Source organism: Thermobia domestica, chromosome 1 (assembly GCF_964235325.1).
Source record: "Thermobia domestica chromosome 1, izTheDome1.hap1.1, whole genome shotgun sequence".
NCBI lineage: Eukaryota > Metazoa > Arthropoda > Insecta > Zygentoma > Lepismatidae > Thermobia > Thermobia domestica.
Genome location: NC_137454.1, coordinates 91404701 through 91424310, shown reverse-complemented (window position 1 = coordinate 91424310; position 19610 = coordinate 91404701). Strand labels below are relative to the sequence as shown.

The following is a 19610-nucleotide window of genomic DNA, read 5'->3' as shown; positions in this document are numbered from 1 at the left end:
AGGGTACATAATGAAATATCGACATTTTCGGAGGGTGCAAAACACGTAGAAGACGCTGGTGTCCTTAATTCTTCAGTACAAAATAGTGGCGTTCCAAGTTAATAGTAATTCGGCATTTGGAATTAGGAATTTATCATTAGCAGTGAGGGTACAAAATGAAATAGTGACATTTTCTGAGGGTGCAAAACTCGTAGAAGACGCTGGTGTTCTTAATTCTTCAGTATAAAATAGTGGCGTTCCAAGTTAATGGTAATTCGGAATTTCTCATTAACGGCGAGGGTACAAAATGAAATATCGACATTTTCGGAGGGTGCAAAACTCGTAGAAGACGCTGGTGGTGTTCCAAGTTAATGGTAATTCCGCATTTTGAATTAGGAATTTCTCATTGACGGCGAGGGTACAAAATAAAATATCTACATTTTCTGAAGGTGCAAAACTCGTAGAGGACGCTGTTGTTCTTAATTCTTTAATACGAATTGGTGGCATTCCAAGTCAATGGTAATTCGGCATTTTGAATTCGGAATTTGAAGATGGTCACACTACAGGTGATCTAATTGGCCAAATTTGAAATGACTCTTCCACGTTTATTTGAATGTTACAAAAGTTTTGTTGATATTAAAAACTCACTAAGTTCTGAGCTACATAAAATTCGAATATGATAGTGTTGTCAACGGCTCGAGCGGCTTGGCTCACGGCTAAGTCACTACCGAGCCGAACCGAGAATTAAGCCGAGCCAACAGATCCCAAAACCGAGCCGGTCCCAGCCGATGTCTCACATGAGCTGAGCCGAGCCGAGAAAAGAGAGCTGATGGCTCACCTGAGCCGAGCCGAACTGAGCCGGTGGCTCGTCGCAACTGAGCCGGTTCGAGCTGATGACTCAATTCCGCCGAATCAAACCGAGCCCATGGCTCACGTGAGCCGGACCGACCCAAGCCGTGGCTAACCTGAGTCGAGCCGATGGGTCGCCTGAGTTGAGCCGATGGCTTATCGCAACCGAGATGGCTCCAACCGAGCCGAAGAGGTTGACATGACTATGAAGATGTCACACTACAGGTGTTCGAATAGGCCAAACTTTGAAATGACCCCTTGATGTTTATCTAAATTGTAGAAAATCTTTCACTGGTGATAGAAGAAAGTACAAAATTTAGACAAAATTGTAAGCTTGTTAAAAGCTTTAATTTAAAGATGTTGTACTACAAATAATCCATGTGGCTAAAATTTTAAAATGTCCCTAATTCGTTCTTTTAAATATTATAAAATTATTTTTGTTGGACAACAACGTACACGCATCGGACAAAATTATGAGTTAATTAAAATTAGGATTTGAATTTTGTCTCACTACAGGGCATCGAATTACCCGAATCTTGAAATGACCCTCCGTCGTTTATTTGAATGGTACAAAGTTCTTCGTGGTAAAAGAAATATACTTAGTTCTCAGTTAGTCAAAATTCGAATAAAAAGATATAGCACTACAGGTGATCGAACTGGCCTTTATTTGTAATTGCCCTCCATTGTTAAATTGAATGGTACAAAATTTTTTCATTGGGTTACAAAAATGAACAAAAGCTAGACTAAATTTTGAATAATTCAAATTAGAATTTGAACTTTATCACTACAAGTGATACAAGTGGAAAAATTTTGAAACGGAACTACAGACAAAAATTGGACAAAATTCTGAGTTAGTTAAAATTCGAATTCGAAGATGTCGCACTACAGGTGATCGAAGTGCCCCAAATTTTGAAATGGCCCTCCCTCGTTTATTTTAATGGTACAAAATTTTTTCTTGGGTGGACAAAAATGGACAAAAATTGGACAAAATTCTGAGCTAGTTAAAATTGGAATTTGAAGATGTCGCACTACAGGTGATCGAAGTGCCCCAAATTTTGAAATGGCCCTCCCACGTTTATTTTAATGGTACAAAATTTTTTCTTGGGTGGACAAAAATGGACAAAAGTTGGACAAAATTCTGAGCTAGTTAAAATTGGAATTTGAAGATGTCGCACAACAGGTGATTGAAGTGCCCCAAAATTTTGAAATGTCCTTCCCTCGTTTATTTTAATAGTACAAATTTTTTTCTTGGGTATACAAAAATGGACAAACATTGGACGAAATTCTGAGCTAGTTAAAATTGGAATTTGAAGATTTCGCACTACAGGTGATCGAAGTGCCCCAAATTTTGAAATGGCCCTCCCTCGTTTATTTTAATGGTACAAAAATTTTTTCTTGTGTGGACAAAAATGCACAAAAATTGGACAAAATTCTGAGCTAGTTAATATTCGAATTTGAAGATGTCGCATTAGAACTAAATGGACCCCTCGCATGTTCTTGTTCAATAATAAATTCGTAGTGCTGTTATAAGCTGCGTTTTGAATAAATGAATGTTTATGAATGATAAAGAGTAATCCCTCATTGTTAGAGAAAAATAATTACATCATATTTTATTAGCACACCTTGTAAATCACAGTGTTCAGACTTAAGTGTCCGTTGACGTAAGTGTTCCATAAAACATTCCTGTGGCGTGTTCAGAGATGAAGTTTAAAATATAAATAATACTTAAGGTGGATCACCACCCGGAAGTCACTACATATTTAAGCTCATTCCCTTAACTACTGCGCAATGAAATGTTACATATTATAAATATTGTACTGTAAGATAAAGTTATGTTTCAGCTACAACACAAGACACTGATTAATTTGGTTGTGTTTTCTGATATTGAAAAAAGGAAAAAATAGAAGAAATTATTTGATTCGTTTTACAATGAGTACACAAGATGGCACTTGCTGATAGATCTTACTAGAAGTGCTCAATTTTAAGAGATGTTTATTTGAATGTGTAAAGTACTTTAAAAATAACGATCTTAATACGAAATAGATATATTGTTTGACCGTTTTTCGTGTTTGTCTCACATTTTATTTAAATATTAATTTATATTTAAGGAAATAGATTTTGAGGGGAAACTAGCGCAGAACGCCATAATGCGTTGTTGCCGAATTTTTACGTGTAATTCCTGGATTCTAGCGTTGCAGTTCAAGAAGCGGAACGTAGCTGTGAATTGCAGTAAGGGTCGAAAACTAATTTCTCCAGTAAGTATCCACGCAGAATTCCATGATTACTTCCTTTATTACCTGGCATCAGTAAACACTCGACACTATCTGGCAACGCCGCATTAACAACCAGTGTTTAGCATAGCACCGAGAACACCTAGTGATCCACTTTAACTGGAGTACGGAGAAAAGAATTATTATTATTATTATTATTATTATTATTATTATTATTATTGATATATGATGTGTGTTCAAGAAGTATGGATCCTTATTTTTTCCCGCGTAAACCGATGAAGTGCGGGAGACTTTCTTCAGTGTAGATGTAGAGGGGACACTCATGCGCAGTCGTGATTTTTTTCTTGCCCACAGAAAGCATCATTCGCTGACAGTCGACCGACAAGTGAAGACGCGTAGTGAGAGGTCGTCAAATTTCAGTTTTTTTGTAAAATGGTAGAAAAACTTGAGCTGCGATATTGCATCAAATTTTGCCAATAGCTTGGCAAATATACAAGAGCAATCGGATCGGTACATTCAATTTTGAACGACAATTTGGGCATTAGGAAATTATCCGCGAAATTTGATTCAGGCTTTCATCGCCGAACACATTCCTGTGTGTTGTCCGGCTCCCTACTCACCCAACATGGCTCCATGTAAATTTTTGTTATTTTCCAAGCTGAAAATGCCTCTGAAAAGGACTCAATTTGAGTCAAGAGAAGACATCATGCGAAATGCGATAGCACGGTTGCTCACCAATCCAAAAACTGCATTCTAGAAAAATTTCCAACAACGTCTGCAGCACTTGAAAAAGTGTGTCCATTACCCAAGAGATTACATTGAAGGGGATTAGTGTTCCGAATTTCCTAATCAATAAATGCATTTTTGGCAACCAAAGATTCGATACTTTTTGAACACTCCTCATATATATGATTTGTATGCGTCTTTGTGATGAGGAACAACCGATATTGACTCACTTAAAGAGGTAAATCCCTTTCTTTGCAGTTAATCCATCAGCTATTTTAGTCTCTTCTTTTGTTTTTATTTATCGATTGCGTATCGATCCGTTGTAGCTAAACGTTTGTGTTTTTGTTGTTGTTGTTGTTGATGATGATGATGATGACTAAGTCAGCGAAAAATCAAGAAGGTGACTGTCATTCACTGTAGTATAGTCCCCTGCGTGGTGACTACTAAATCCCAGCAGGGGAAGCTAAATCAGGTACTCCTTCTGGAAGACTGTTTTTTTGCCGGACTAGATAATGATTTATTCTTATATGGCATTCTATGTTATATGAGTCTCCAATTGGTGGCGAAAATGAGGGAAGGTTATTGGATAGGAATAAAGGAATAGGAGTTAGGTTATCCAAAATAATTATGTAACATGTTCACAAAGTAAGAGACATATTTTAAGAATATTGTACTAGACTTGGCACTAATTAGTTATTCAAGGTTCACCATGGGATATAATGAATTATTTATTGATTATTAAATATGATTGTACAAGTGTAGGTATTAATGTCAAGATCACACGAATCATGAAGAGATAAGGAATTTTCATTAATTTGGAATGGCATTATACACACTGTAAAAAATTCGTTATCCGGACAGCGGTATATTGTTCAAATATACGGTATCTGTAAGTTTACTATGCAAATCTCTACCGAGCATACGTTACCCATATACTACATAGGTACTGTGTTTTTTCCCGCTTAGATGTTAGACCATTTTGCTACAGGATGTCTGACATTTAACAGCCTTCAGCATATTACATACATATACGTATGTGACATACTTCAGCTACATGTTACATACGTCCATCTTCATGTGAGATTCTTACTGCCTGTATACAGTTCTTTCTTTGATACGGAAAGAGCATATAGATGGAACATTTATATGGAAAGCATTATAAAATCATACGCTCTCTGCACGATGTTAGCTATAATCATATTAAGCCCAGAAACTACAGAATTTAAGTATGTAACTTACGTTTTCAGGTACGCCACATAAGGTTTTATTGTCTCTCTGGATCTCGGTGAAACAGAATTTATATTTTCATAAACTTTATTTTGGAATGAATAAAAAAATCTGTGATTCTATGGTTCTTCGATTTGATTTCCTATGGTATAGTCTGTACAGTCCACAGCAAAAAAAAACTGCAACATAAGCATGTAAGTTTATTGTGAAACTTCGACTAACAGCGCAGAGAATCAACATAACGTCTGAGTGGCAAGAATCACGCCTGGAGAAACCTCGGCGACCTTCCATGCACACTTTTTTTGGAGCAAAATACTTCGTCGTTTCAGAATAAACTTACATGCTCATGTTGCAAGGTTTTGTCTGCGGACTGTACATCTAGTTCCGCACCATTTAAATTTTAACATCAAATATATTGCTATTACCGTATAACAATTAAAATTAAAATAGCCAATAGCATCGCTAGATATGTGTGATCTAGAATGACTTTTGGTGTTCCAGATTTGAAATATGATAAAAACAGAAAAAAAGTACACTTACAGTCCAATAGGTGATTGTCTTTACTTAAAATCATAAACTATTATATAGACTTTACAGTAGTGAAGAATGAAAGAATTTCCGGAAGCCTACTAAGGTGATCTCCATAAGGCTCTGCGTGTATTCTGCTGCATAAGAGGTTTTTATTGTCTATTTGTTGAAATATTCGTCTTCTCATATAGTACTCAATACTTTCCTCATAGTTGATAGAGGAAAGTGCCCTAAACCGGACCCCTCCCCCTAAAGTGGACCCCCCGGTCTCCTGCCTATACGTTCTTCTGAACTCTAGCAGGACAAAGTCTAAATAGTAGCTTAGACTTCTACCACTCTCTAACAGAGCGCATACGTCTCCCGCTTCACTTGTTGCTTATCAGTCCGTCATTACGTGTTTTGGCAGTGGAAAAAGTTTTTACGTTGTGCTACACTTTTTATAATTTCTCCTGGATAGTAGTAGGTAAGCCTTTCGACCTATATATATTCTTAAATGGTAATGTTTTGGGCTAATGTTTATCACTAAATCGCTTCGTTTAGATGTTTGGTTAAAAATCTATTGAATGAACAAACTGTAGGTTATAGTCGCTCAAACCGGACCCCCTTCAGTTGCCTAAACTGGACCCCTAATTTTTCATGTTTAAAGTCTGGCTGAAGTTGTACACACTCTTAGAACTATTCTCTTTGAATTACATTGTAGATTCAAAGAAGATAATGGGATGGGGAAGGTTGATCAAAGGAAGTGGAGTCCGTCTAAAATGACTAAGGCCATTGACGCAGTTAGGAAAAAGATGGGTTGGAAGAAGGCCAGTAAACAATTTAATGTTCCGAAAAGAACACTTATGCGGTTGTCTAACATGAAGTACGGGACTCCTGAGGAAGCATCAGTTACAAAACAAAGCATCAGATCCTCTGTCATTAGCTACAGTTGAGGATTCTCATGGTTCCACATCTACTAAGACAAGACCGTTTGACATCACTCCCATTCCGAGGATCAGAAAAAAGAACTTCGAATAGGGGACGAAAGGCCTGGAATTCTACGGTAATCACATCTACGCCTTATAAAGCCCAATTGATGGAAGCTAAAAGAGCTAAAGAAGCGAAGGAAGCTGAACAGCAAGAAAGGAATCGTGCTCAAGGACGCAAAACCAATCGTCGCCGGGAAAATCGTTCAGCAGTGGTGTCTAGAAAAGGGAAACAATTTCTGAGAAAGCGCCTTAATTTTGAGAAAAATGTGAAAGAGTCAAGCACATAGGATAAAAACGGCGTTTCCTCAGGAATATCTGAATTGGAGTTTTCCCCGGAAGTTTCCCCATCCAAAGATGATGCCGCCTGGTGTATGTTTTGTGACAGGAAATTTTCCGACGATTCTAGAGGAGAACTATGGGAGATGTGCGTTCTGTTTGCTGTGGGCCCATGTGGATTGTGCTGGGGCTGAAAACGACGTGTACATCTGCGATTTTTGTCGCTAAAAGATTTAATTCATTTTCATATTTTCTGTGTCTTCATATACACAGATACATGTATGCTGCATATTTTTATTAAAACTAAATCATGTGTTTGTTTTATTGCACTTATGCTTTAAAACTAGATTATGTTTGCTGAGATTTAGTACATTTTTCTAACTTTGTTTAGTATTATTTCGATAACTTTTGTAAGGGGTCCGGTTTTAGCAACTATTTTTCAAATCACCAAAGTGTAAGGTTTTCGAAAACATTTTTTAAAATAACAATTGCTAATGATTTTTTCTGAAAGTAGAATGTAAATGGTGCATAACATTCTAAAGTAAATATTTCATGCTTTTAAAATAGTTTATTTAAGTAATTTATATTTTAAAAAAATTAAAAACAAAATCGGGGTCCGGTTTTGGGTACTTTCCTCCCTATCTATTTCAATATACCTTCAACATGAGCGGGATGCTTATCAGTATATCAAAAATCATAAATACCCGTGAATATGATGTGTCACTAATTGTTTGGACTGTAAGATGTGAATGTATTTCGTAATGGCATAACGTGTCACTTAGTTCACACTAACTAAAATGTATTTGTTAAATGATTTGCTGTTACAAATTAATAGACCTGCCAGATCTAGAAAGATTGAGGCACGTGTGGATATGTCTGAGGTCTTGCTGTTACTACGTTCTTTACCAAAATATGTACCCACCCACTTTTGGATAAGAATGAAAAATTTGAAAAACGTGCTCTCTAAAAGCATTTAGAATACTCAACAAATATTTGGTAACATATGTAACTTTATGATTAATGTGTTTTTCTGTTAAACAAAACACTTTTTCTCAACATAATTTCATACTAAGACATTAGAGAAATAGGAAATAATTACAGCATTGTAATTGCCGAAATTATCGTAATAAATTAAATTAATCACAAAAAATAATCGGTCTTAATTGGTGTAAGAGGAGGGAAATGGTATTGGTTCGCATTGAAGTTTATTTATAGCTAAGTAAATCAACAAACTGAAAGAAATGATGATATGCATTCTCAATGCGTATTAAATTCACTTAATTATGGTAAAATGTTAGATGTGCAACGCGTATGACCCTGCAATAAATAAAGTATTTGGTGAAGTGGCTAATTGTGGAGAACTTGTAATATTGAATTGAAATGAGTGATTAAAGAAATCTACATACTTTGACAAATTCCAAATGATAATGACTTACAAGGTACATGCGCGAAGTATCCCCTCGGATTCATGTAAAATTGATTCAAATGCGGCCCAGTATGTATTGCGCTAATTTTAGCGGTCATAACAGTAATTTGCATATTTATGGGCCTTCATATATCCGGAATTCAATTATACACTACTATAACACTCGGAGACAAAATTCCTTTTAGTTTCTTTAGATGTAACTGGGCGTGTGTATTGGAAAATGAAAAAAATGGATCAACTACATCTTCTCTGACACATGTAACACATATCTGGCAGCCATTTTGGATCCACCATATTGAATTCAGCTCTCGGTTTTTCAAATGGGGATAGGTACAAGTGATACATCAAATTCATGTACATTTTTTCTCGGAAATTCACTGATGTAGTGAATTTTACCTTGGCTTGTACCGTTTGGAAGGTATTGCATGTTATGTCCCTCCAGACACTTGTCAATAGATATTGCAGAATAATACCAGTTACGCTTTCATTTCTGATGTTGAAAAATTAAAACAACTTCTAACTGGGAAAGTACTGGGTATAAACCAAATCTTTACAACATTGGTGTCATAATCTTATTACATTTCTGTGACTGGTTGTGTTTACTTCCATGTTACACTATAACAAAGAAGTATTGTATTATGATCAAAATGACTAATGAAAATCCAGAGACGACAGATTTGGGTAAAGACCTACTATTTCCGTATTGACGTCTGTGTGTCTGTGTGTATGTACGTTCAGAGAATATTTCGTCAAGGATAAATCAAGTAAAATATTACATATACACACACGGACACAACTACGTTCGTTATCGCTCGGGGCAAAAACTCGCCTTAGAGCTCCCCTGACCAACCAAAAATAAACGTTCGCTCAAATACTGGCCTCACTTAGCGCCTTCTCAATCCGGCGTCCAGGGCACAAGCTCCGTTTCCCCCTAGTTACGTCACTGCACACGCAGCCCTGTACAACTTTCTATTTGGTTCAATATTCGTGAAATGCCTGATATTTAGCGTGCAATACCTTGTAAACGCTACGGTAAAACTCACTACACCAATGAATTTCCCAGAACATTGTACATGAATTTGATGTAGGCCTATCACTTGCACCTATTTCCATCTAAAAAATCAAAAGTTGAAACCAATGTGGTGGTCCAAGATGGTGGCTGGGGTGAGGAACATATGTTAGAGAAGCAATACTTGATCTAATTAGTTTCGCATATACCTACATTCATATCCAGTTACATCTGAAGTAACTAAATGCAATTTTGTGTCCGAGCATTATAGTAGTGTATGGTTGAGTTCCGGATAAATGAAGGCCTATAAATATGCAAACTACCGGTATGGCTTGCTAAAATACGCATTGGGCAGTAGAAAACTTTGGACTTAAATCAATTTTACCCGAATTTCCAGGGGACATTTCTCAGATGTATCGTGTTAGAATATTCGTTTTTTGTTGTCACATTCTTAATGTTAATATCGTGAAATATTTCTTTCCTAGTGTACTATCCTATGATTGAAATACCCGAAAGACAATAAGATCAAATAGAAAACATAACAACGACCGACCTTCAATAGTGAAATATTTTGAAAAGTGTAAAAAATGCAGAACTAAATAATGACGTATAACAGCATGTGTGCCAGATTTAACGACAGTTTCCATCATTTCGGATATAAAAGAATTTGTTTCAACTAGCAGAGGTACCATTCGCTTTAACACCTGACTGGATGATGCTCTAACGTCATGATCTCAGCATAATACGAAGGTATAGTCAACAACTCTATAATCGATCATTGGTATATAGAATTAATAATTAAACAAAACCAAACATTTAACGAAAATATAGTTCTATCATATCTTTTAATGGTTGTTATATAATTGAAATATTCATCATAATCGATAACACGTATAATATGTTTTCAAATGCATCTGGCGGTCTTGTTGATTTAAACTTGTTATATGTGAAAATAAATAAAAATATAAGAAATGATACGACTGGAATAGAAACCCAAATGATCTAGTCGAAAGGTAAGTTGCATCTGCGATGGAGATGGAACTCCGAAGTTTATCGTTGAAACTATAGTCGGCTGTGTAATATCTACCGCTCGTGCTCTTCCAAGAGAAAATCTTACTCTTTCAAGGGGAAATCGGACCTTCCATGTAACAGATCACCAATCATATCACTCCATCATCTGTTAGGAAAGACCTTTCCTATACTATTGCGTATAATTACTCTCCATATTGAGTAATTCATCCACTGCGAGTGTACTTTATGATATTTCCAATCCATTCCTTGGAAAGGTTCTTTACCTTCCACTTCATAAAGATAAGGCGGTTGTTTAACAGTGGTCACTTCAAGACAATAGTTGTGCAGGTTGTTTAACTTGTCAGCAAATAAACTTGAGCCACTTAAAATTTCCTTCTAGATATTTTTTTACGTATTCATGTTTAACGGTTACTTCCTTACAAAAGGATTGTAAGACTTCACTTGTATTTTATTCCGCTTCTTATCATGTGTTCTTATTACAATGAAATTTAATACCTTTGCTCTTCCAAATTCATAGAGTACGTCATAAATAACATTTTCATTATGGGTAAAAAGTATGAACTTAGTGTTATAATTCCATGTCCTAGAAATAATTAAAGTTCTAATAACAACTCGCAGTTTATCCGTTCTACATATTGTGACAAATACATGTGATGCTGTTTTTTTTTTTTTTTTTTTTTTTTTTTTGATTATTGAAAATTGATTAGAACTATTCTTGAGGAAACGTATTAGTTTTTCACCAATTATGATCTGTAGAAGAATGCAAGCCACAAAAGTTTTCGGTAACGTGATTATATTTTTTCCTTCCAAACATGGTAGAAGTACTGTACTTTTGTGTCAGTTTGAAAATGGTCACAATGAGATGAGAATGTATCCAGCACAAAATTTGTGGATAATCGCTCTTCAGATCTGTAGAAATTATAATATGCAAAATTTAGATCAGAATTTAATAGCAGTATTAATATCAAAAGCAGTGTTTTAACAAAGAATTGTTTATTGTCTTCAAACATCTTACAACTTGTAACCAGTTAGTAAATTAGATATTCTACTTGCAACCTTCTGCTGGTGTCAATATTATGAGATCATCTTTCTCATTATAGATTGTATTTTGTCAAACTTGTATTGTGCTCTTCTTCGCTTATTTACCCTCTCGGATAGCCTATTGCGAAAATACCACCCTAAGAAGAGAGGAGAAAAGTAAACCTCTTAATTTAAATGCCTAATCATAAGTGAAATGGTCGAATTTAATACAGTAGAAAGAAACGCAATTTTGTTAATAACTCTCTACATGAAATAATACTGAAACAGAGCAGTAGTTTGATACTTATATTTATGTTGGAGGGATTGAGGCAGTAAATGCTTAAGTATGAAAAACACCATTAATTGCTTTAGAATTGAGAAGGTTGTAGTACATGAAAACAGTTTTTTTCCTACAAGAGTTAGATGGATTTTATTAATTATAGGCTATATGTTATGAATATCATGCATGTTCTCTCTTATCGATAAAATCTCTAATCACGATAAGTTGTGTTTATGTGGCTTTGTTGGATCTCCTTTGGTAATTGAATCATTCACTATAGAATATAGAAATATCGCACACAAAAGGAAGCAATACGTATCAGTGTATTTATGTGTAGAAGTTGTATGGACGCTCCAAGTGAAAACTCTGTAGGTACTTAACGTAAGTAATGGATTTACAAGCTTACTCTTACTTTTTTTTTCAGTTTAAGCAACTCTCCCTTTACTTTAATAGTAACTAATATTAGAGCAGTTTCATTTTGTGATATACTAACATTAGCGCAGTCACATTTTATGAAATACCGTGAAGAAATAGATAATTGGCTCGTCTGCGTGCTTGATAATATACAAGATCAAAAATTGTGTTTATTTGTTATATAAGCGGTTATAAACATGGAACTATTCGGCAAGCGGAGGGAATTACTTCGCGCAAGGTTACTGAATGGTTGCGTTGTGGGTGAGTAACGAAAATTTGCATTGTCCACATGACTGCTAGTATACAAAGACGTTGTGCTGGATGTCAATTAACAGTGATAGAATTTGTAAACCAATACGTTGATAATAAGGAAAATCTTTTAAAGCTTTGTAAAAATCATGGATTAAAAAATATGAAAACAAATTGAAAAAAGAATGATAAGGAAGTAACAGCGAAGAAACGTGGAGAAAGTTATAACTTTTCAATGCTACGGTAAGTCACATGGAAAAAAGAAGCAACTATACTGTAACTACTAAATACTGGGATAACTTGTGTTCTAGAATCTAACCTAACCTTTCTCCCGCCTCGCGAAGTAACGAAAGCAAACAGGAAGTCAGTAAACAAAGTAAAAATTGATACATTTTAAATTTTAATAGCATTTATTACGTTTTCGGTGGAAAACCAGACAAACCACCAACTTCGGAATAAATTCCGATTCTTTAAACGGACGGTCTTCTACCACATCACCAGTAAGTTCTATTTCCGACTGTAAGCTTTCCTGTCGGACTGCTTTAGAACCTTTTTTGTAGTGTTAGTACGAAATGAAATAAACCTTTAATAACTACGAATTCCGTGTCCCCACCGATATATAGGGCTAGAAAAATAAGGTAGACCGCGGGGGGCTGATAATGCATACTTGTGCTGTCGTATTTTTATTTTTCAAGAGCATAAGGATTAAAATGAAGTATTACAGTCAACTTCACAGAGTGAAATGATTAATCTTGTCCAATGCAGAACTTTAGTTGTGTCTCGGTATTGTTAAAATTAAATTTGGAAAGTGACATGTAATGGATATCTTGATATCGTGCCCTTTGCACTTTACAATTACATTCCCGAATGGTGCAATATTTGGCAGTTCTTTACTTTGACCATTTCATTCAATGAATCGTTCAATGAACTGATTTGTAATGAACACAGAAAACAACGTACCCTGCAAGACTCTAACCCGCCTGTATTTGCTAACGCTCGCTCGGCAATACTATATGAATTAAATATTAAACTTTGGTACAGAAAGGAACCAACCTTGCTAGTATCCTATATATATATATAATATAGTTTGTTAATAAGTAAGTTCTCAAAACCGGAACCGAAAGATCAAGTCACTCAATCTAAGAATCGGTAAAAATGAACGAAACGGCATAGTAAAGACTTATCCAATATTTAATAAGGGAGCCTGCGTAACACTCGCGATTGATAAAAAATAATGGAAAGGATGTCCATGTCGAAATAAGGTGTATAAATCACAAGATCATTTTTTCATAACATCCCAGTTGTAATGCTACTGTCGGGGACAGCGTGATATATTCTACTTTTGGATCAGAAGCACCATAAATAATGTTGGACTGATTAAATCGTGTAAGTTTTGAAACTTTGTTTAATTTTGCTAATAATTGTTCGGCGTAAGCATAATATCCAAGTTAAATTTTACTTTCCATAATTTCTTGATCTTTTAGTTTGTATAAAACAATACTTTGATCTTCATAAAATGTGGTATGTTAGACGGACTTATATGTTATTTAGTCCAACACGTCGATTCGTATTTGTTAAAGGGATTCCATTTTTGAAATTATTAATTAACCCCTTAACATAAAAGCTCGAGTATATTCGAGCTTTAAATTTTTACAAAAAAATAAAACTTCGAGTATTTTCGGGCATCATCACTGTTGAACTGAACAAAGTTTAAAAGCTCGGAACTGATTTTTTGCCCACGTTTCTGACGAGTATACTCAAGTCTTCATTAAAGTAAGGTTTTAGAGCTACGTATATCATTGTCACCTTCCTTAAAAGTAACTTCATTTTTACTATTAGATTCCTACCTCAGAGATTGTTAGAATTTAACAATAAAAAATTAGATGAAAATTGGAATGCTCTTTCAGAAATAATCGGTATACTAAGGGGTTTGAAATGAGTTGGACTATTTTTCGGACAAACTCGTATAACCTCTTAGCCACGAACGAGCTCAACATAGAAATCATGTTTAATCGTTGGACGAACATCGAAACCTGAATAGAATCCGATCTAATCCACTAATTCATACTTTTTGGGCACCCTAACCATCTTACAAAGACCCGTTCTTCCTTACGTTTAACCACTTTTTTAATTTAAAAAGTCTTCTCGGAATTTACAATTACTTTTGTTTCTGGCTCATAAAGTACTTATTTAAATTGATTACCATTCTCGTCTTTTTAAATTTATACGTTACAAGTTTTAATTTAATACACTTATCAACAAGAAGTATTTTACGGGACTAGTTCGATAAATAACCTCTTTCAAATTCATTTTTATATTCAATAATACGAACATAATCCACTGCTTAAAATTTACATGTAGATCTCTTTTCACTTAGGTTCTTCCCATACAATACTTGATTCATATTGGAATATTTAACTTTTGCAGGCGCCAATTTAATAGGGACAAGGTACGTATGATTTTAATTACTTATAATTTGATCTAAAAATCAATTTAACGACACATATTTTCTGCTATTACTTTCGATATATTGAATAAGATATATTGAATATTTTACTCTCAATTGTCGGAATCACTCTTTCTGCTAATGTACGCTTAATTTCTGAACGATCACCGTAGTGATTAATGATACACTCTTGAAATACATTTCTCACATGAATGTTACAAAATTCAGTTGTTAAATCCGTTCTAAAGTTAATCAGTGGTGGTAATGACAATTGATCTAAAGCTGTAGTAGTTATGACCTTAACCATTTTCGATTTTTTTCGTAATGGAAAACAATACAAGTAGCGCGAAAATGTGTCAATTGCACATAAAATATATCGATATCCATCATTATATTTTGGAAGATTTTTGCGTGCCTGCCAAGTCTAACTGTAGCGTTTCATTGGGAGCACTAATATTGTTTCCGTGAAAATGTTTCTCGAATGGGACCATACCATGTATACGCATCTTATAATGTCAACCATTAATTTTCTTTCAAGATAATTTTGTTCTACGTTACAATATTCTAATGTCTGACAAGAAGCATAGTCTGAATACTTAGAATATATTTTCGATATGGCAAATACATTTCGATATGGCGAATATATTTTTGTTATGGCAAATACATTTTATACTCTTTACGAAACCACAATACGTGAGCTGCCACTGCTGATGATGGATCGCTGAAACATGCCCGCTACTGGAGTATATTTTTGTATTTTAGTACTAATTTATTTCGAGATATTCGATGCTACTGCTGGTGGCCTGGGTGAACGTGTGGTAATGAACTCACGAGAAACACTAATGTCATCCAATAATAATTTAAAACTTTGAAGACTTGTTTTCAATATTTCCGTGTAAGTACCACTTGATTTAACTAACTAACTCTATGGCCTATGAAACCCGGAGGTTCAATGCCGCATTCACAAAAGCTCCCACTGACTTCTATCCTTAGCCAGCTGGATCCATTTTCTACTTTGTATTTCTATTTCCGCGAGATCCGTCTTAATGTTGTGCTCCCATCTGCCCCTAGATCTTTCTAAAGTCGTTTTCCTATTGGTCCTCCAGTTAAGACTATGAAACTGTTCCTACTTTCTTCCATCCTGGCTACATAAAATGCCCACCTAAGCCTCGTAGACTTGATGACCCTAACAATGTTTGGTAAACCGTAGGTATAAATTATGTAGTTCCTCGTTATGAAGTTTCCGCCATTCCCCATTCCCGTTCCTCTTGGGTCCGAATATTCATCTTAGGATCTTGTTCTCAAATACTTTCAGTTCACGTTCTTCCCTCAGACTAAGCGACCATGTATCGCAACCATACAAACAACAGGCATGATTATCATTTTAAATATTTTAAGCTTTAAATTTCTCGACACAATTCGCGACGACAAGAGATTTTGAAATGAATAATAATGCGAATTCCCTGCTTTTAGTCGGCTTTAAATTTCGTGAATATTGTTTTCGTCTATTAATATTTATCCTAGATACTTGAAAGTATCCACTTTATCATAAGTATTATTTGATATTTTAACGCATCCATTATTTGCCGTATTACGATCTGGACTAACGTCCATGTCTTTAGTGCACTTCATTCACCAAGTCAATAATTTTGGATCCCATAATTGGATTTCCAAGGATAGTTACTGTTTCTGTTTGATCCCAAAAGTTTTTCAGAGAATTAACGAGTTGTTTAAATAATAATTCTGTTTTCCTTCTTAGCGTTTCTGGGTACTGATTTACTACGTCCGGTACAAGTGATACAATAATATTATTACTACTACCATCCTCAATGCTAGCTGGAATCTTATGGCTTGCATCAGTTACAAAGATTGGTACAGCAATAGGTTTTCGCAAAGTTGGCGTTGATTTATATTGCAAATGTTGATGGAGTGTCTGTTGATACACGTTTCATTATTGTTCAGTACTAGTAAGATTTGTATGATTTAAAATATCATTTATACAACTCATTAGTCATTATGTAGGATTGTATTTGTAGCATTTTCGGGTTTTTATCATGTACCATTTTCAGAAACTAATATATTTTTACGTAATTCAGTCATGTTATCTCACAAGTGCTGTTAAAGTCAAAGCACCAACGAGTGGCCCAAGAATTGACGGTTATAAAGCAATACCTTATTTCAAGAAAGAGTTTATTTTACTCCAACGTGGTAAGTTTTGAAAAAGAACACTCTAGTTCTTCTCATGTGTACTAAATCTTTGTTTCTGACAAGGGACACCCACGAACTTGAACAGGAGAAACCGGATAAAATGTTCTACAGTAACTAATTTCAGTGGTGATAGTCATTTCCATGCAAAATTAAGAAGTCAAGCAGTGGCGGCGACAGCTCATGGAGTATGGGCTAATTTTCGAGAGAAGGAATGAGAAGAAACGGGAGTAGAAAATGGATCGATCTGGGCCATAATAGAACAACATAGGACAACATCAATCAATTCAGGAGCCCCTGGGAAAATGAGCATCGTACACCGTGAGCCCACGGTCTTTTACGACCTCCATTTTAGGGGTGAATTTATTCCCTTTTATGAGCACTTTTTAAGGGGTGTATTCGTTCTCTTTTACGAGCATATTTTAGGGGGTGAACTCGTTCCCTTTTATGAGCATATTTTCCAACCCCTACGAACACATAACAGAACATCAGACTACGTAACACAACGAACATACAGCAGAGCAGATTGAACACGTACCCTTTTATGAACACTTTTTCAGGGGTGAACTCGTTCTCTTTTATGAGCATATTTTTCAACCCCTATTTTAACATAGGAGATAACACATACGATTACGAACACATAGAAGAGCTGATAACACATAGCACTATTTTAACATAGCAGAACATAAGACTACGTAACATAGCAAGGGTGTACTCGTTCCCTTTTATGAGCATATTTTTTCAACACTTATTTTAACATAGCAGAAATTACACTGAGACTATGAACACACAGCAGAGCATAAGACTACGTAACACATAACAACCTCCATTTTAGGGGTGGACTCGTGTTTCAACCCCTTAGCATCAGACTACAGAGCACATCAGACAGAGACAAGGGTGAACTCGTTTTTAAGAACACACAGCAGATACATAAGACTCGTTCCACCCTTATTTAGAGTATGGTATATTATGGTCTTTTACGACCTCCATTTTAAGGGGTGAACTCGTTCCCTTTTATGAGCACTTTTTCAACCCTTATTTTAACATAGCAGAAATTACGAACACATAGAAGAGCAGATAACACATAAGACTACGTAACACACAGAAGATCAGATAACAGATAAGAATATGTAACATAGAAGGGGTGTATTCGTTCTCTTTTATGAGCATATTTTTCAACCTCTATTTTAACATAGGAGATAACACATAAGATTACGAACAGATAGAAGAGCACATAAAACTACGTAACATAGCAAGGGTGTACTCGTTTCCTTTTACGACCTTCATTTTAAGGGGTGAACTCGTTCCCTTTTATGAGCATATTTTCAACCCTTATTTTAACATAGCAGAACATAAGAATACGTAACATAGCAAGGGTGTATTCATTCCCTTTTATGAGCATATTTTCCAACCCTTACGAACACATAGCAGAAATTACACTGAGACTATGAACACACAGCAGAACAGATAATACATAGCACAGCTAATAAAAGAACATGGCTTATTTTTCAACCCCTATTTTAACATAGCAGAAATTACACTGAGACTATGAACACATAGCAGAGCAGATAATAAACACAACAACCTCCATTTTAGGGGTGTATTCATTCCCTTTTATGATTACTCTTCCAACCCTATTTTACGGCAATGAATACCTATGTAACATAGCGATTCGATACGCTCTTTGAACCGATTTGGGTGAAACTCAGTATATAGGGATTTTCGGAAATGCTGATTACAAATATCATACTTATTTTTACCTGGGTCCTATAGTTTATGTGGCATACGCCCTTTGTATGACAATTTTAACCGATTTGGATGAAACTCGGCATATGGGGGTTTTCGACCATGCTGAGTACGAATATCATACTTATTTTTACCTGGGTATTATAGTTTATGTGGGATACGCCCTTTGTATGACACTTAAAACCTAATAACTCAAAAACGAAGCCACACATTGAAGTGCTGTTTCCACATTTAGTAATTGGTCATCAACTACTACAAGTTCCAAAATAATGATCATCGAGGTCAAAGGTCAAAATACTTAAAACCTAATAACTCGAAAATGGATCCACATATTGAGATGCTGTTTCCAAATCTATTAATTGGTCATCAGGTACTACAAGTTCCAAAATAATGACCATCGAGGTCAAAGGTCAAAATACTTAAAACCTAATAACTCAAAAATGGATCCACATACTGAGGTGCTGTTTCCAGATTTAGCAAGAGGTCAACAACTACTACAAGTTCCAAAATTAGTCGCCATCGAGGTCAAAGGTCAAAATACTTAAAACCTAATATCTCGAAAACGGAGCCACATACTCAGGTGCTGTTTCCACATTGAGTAATAGGTCATCAGATACCACAAGTTCCAAAATAATGACCATCGAGGTCAAAGGTCAACATACTTAAAACCAAATAACTCTTAAATGGATCCACATACTGAGGTGCTGTTTCCAGATTTAGCAAGAGGTCATCAACTACTACAAGTTCCAAAATTAGTCGCCATCGAGGTCAAAGGTCAAAATACTTAAAACCTAATATCTCGAAAACGGAGCCACATACTCAGGTGCTGTTTCCAAATTGAGTAATAGGTCATCAGATACCACAAGTTCCAAAATAATGACCATCGAGGTCAAAGGTCAACATACTTAAAACCAAATAACTCTTAAATGGATCCACATATTGAGGTGCTGTTTCCAAATCTAGTAACTGGTCATCAACTACTACAAGTTCCAAAATAAT

The 19610-nt window shown here is 35.4% G+C and overlaps 1 protein-coding gene across 1 annotated transcript in view; it reads left to right on the top strand.

The window, feature by feature from the left end:
- Positions 1-14595: 14595 nt before the first annotated feature.
- Positions 14596-19610, top strand: part of LOC145687265 (glutamate receptor-like) — a 39927-nt gene continuing 34912 nt past the window's right edge. Inside the window, exon 1 of the mRNA XM_081760740.1 lies at positions 14596-14663. The gene's annotated coding sequence lies outside the window, so the exon portion shown is untranslated. The remainder of the gene's footprint in view (positions 14664-19610) is intronic.